This window comes from Echinops telfairi, unplaced genomic scaffold (assembly GCF_000313985.2).
Source record: "Echinops telfairi isolate 266 unplaced genomic scaffold, ASM31398v2 ScPeMD7_4;HRSCAF=17, whole genome shotgun sequence".
Taxonomy (NCBI): Eukaryota; Metazoa; Chordata; class Mammalia; order Afrosoricida; family Tenrecidae; genus Echinops; species Echinops telfairi.
The window spans coordinates 38,557,723-38,560,104 of NW_022103900.1; the positions used below are offsets into that span (position 1 = coordinate 38,557,723).

The 2,382-nt window shown below is 38.5% G+C and overlaps 1 pseudogene; it reads left to right on the forward strand.

Annotated features, from left to right (window-relative positions):
* The first annotated feature begins 609 nt into the window (after positions 1-609).
* Positions 610-1,586, forward strand: LOC101643288 (annotated as a pseudogene).
* Positions 1,587-2,382: the final 796 nt, after the last annotated feature.

Below are 2,382 nucleotides of genomic sequence, written 5' to 3' on the forward strand. Positions count from 1 at the left end.
TTGGTTGGTTGGGCTTCCTGGCCCACAGACACAGAGGAAAAGGGGAACCATGTGATTGAGAAGCTCTAGGTCAGAGTAGAGATGTGTCTGCTGGTTGAAGAGTGGTCTTGCTGTAGACCAATGACTATATCCATAATGTTTTCAGATCCTGGCTTCTGGTAAGCTGTTAATTTCCCTAATAAACCCTCATAATTGTGAGTAGCGAAAACGTGCCTATTAGTTTATCATTCTGTATGTTGTTGTGATGCTGGAAGCAATGTCACTGGTTCTTCAAACACCAACAGGGTCACCCAAAGTGAACAGATTTCAGCAGAGACTAGTAACAGATGACAAAGAAAGAATAGGCTGTCCACTTCTGAGGAATTACCTGCTGCAAGCCTCATGAAAAGAAGCATAGCATTGTCGAAGACATTACCAGAAGCTGAGCCCTTGCAGTTGGAAGGCACTCAAAATATGACCAAGGAAGAGTTGACACCTCAAAGTAGAGTCCACTAAAATGACCTGGATGGGAGTAAAGTCTTCAGCACCTTCATTTCCTTATGAGGCATGACTCCAAACGAGAAGAGCTGCAAACATCAATTAATTGTTAGATGTTGGAATGTGTGAAGTATGAATCAAAGAAAACTGGAGACCATCGCTTCCTGTCTCTGTGTGGCTGTTGTTGCCGAAACCGCAGTGACCGTGAAGAAGGAGTCTACTACCAGCCTTTTGGATGCTCTTCCAGAGTCACATGTCCAAACTATCCTGATGCAATTTTAGTGGAGGACAACCGAGCTGGTGATATGATTAGTCCTGGTTGTAAGTAATCTGGTTATTGATCTGAGCAGAGAACATTCGATAGTGACAAAGCAACAAAAGATTCATCTCAAGCTGAAGATTCTCAGAATCCTGTTCTGAGTGAGGGGAGGACCCATGGACTGCAAGTTTTGATGAATTTGGCAATTCTAAATATGAAATTTGGAGAACAATGAGTAGTTATGATGGGGCAGTGATGAATGCATTCAAGGAAATCACTACCATGACAGATACAATCAACCTCCTTAGAAATATAGTTAATCAAACGAATAATTTATTCAAGGAAGTGTATGAGCAGACGAGCCTAAAGGGACGCCCTAATAAAGTCATAGCTTCTGCTTTTCTCTCTATTGCCTGTAGACAAGAAAGGGTGCCTAGGACCTTTAAAGACATATATGTCATATCATAGATTTACATTATTTTTAACTTATTTTGAAAGCCTTAGAAACCAGTTTGGATTTGATTACACCTGGGGATGTCATGTCCAGGTCCTGTTCAAACCTTTGCCTCCATAAGCAAGTGCAGATGGCAGCTACACACTTGCTTGTAAGGCCATGAAACTGGACTGGGTGCCAGGGAGGAACCCAATATCCATGGCATCAGCAGCTGTTTCCATGGGAGCACAGGCTTCAGCTGAGAAGAGGACCCAAAAAGAAATTGGAGATATTGTTGGTGTTGCTGATGTAACAATCAGACTGTCCCACAGACTAATCTAACCTTGAGTCCCAAATCTGTTTCCTACAGACTTCAAATGTGACACTTCTGTTGACAAACTACTAGAGTTTAGATGAAGGCTGCTGATGTCAGACTCTGGTGAACACTGGCCTTTGTCTGTTGTCCATAGCCTAAACACAGTGCCGAATTGAGCCTTTAATGAGAAAAAGAAAAGACATGCACTCGGGGGCTATACATCTAAATTTCTTGGCTTTCTGTATGTATTTATTAGTGAAAGATATTTAACGATCTAAATTTCTTATTGCATTTGCTTTTTTGAGTAGCACTCTAGGAAACTATTTTGGAAGATATTTGAAATTATGTTATTCTTGAATAAAACACTATCCAAAATTTTAATTTTTGTTATAATTACAAGTTATATGTAATTTATAATACATAATAACAAATAATACCTACTGTAGCTAGTAAAACTGATGGGGTCTTTTTCACATTATTTTTCTTTATTATGTGTATTTATTTTAATAAAGTCATGGACATAAAAAAAGAAGAAATTGGAATGGTAAAAAATGAAATGAAAGGCATAATAATAATCAACTTTCTAGGCATTTGTGAGACTGGTATTAACCATTTTTAATCAGAAGATCATATGGTTTAATATGCTGGGAATGAAACAATCAAGAGGAATAGCATTGAATTCACAGACAAATAGGACATTTCAAGATCTATCTTGAAGTATGTGATAGAAGGATCTCTATCAGCATAGAAAAAAATCCAATCAACACAGCTATTATTCAAATTTAAGCACCAACCACTGAAGCTAGTGGTTCAGAAATCTACCAGTGTCTTCAGGCTGAAATTGATCATGCATACAATCAAGATGGAATGATAACTGTTGGTGACTAGAATGCAAAA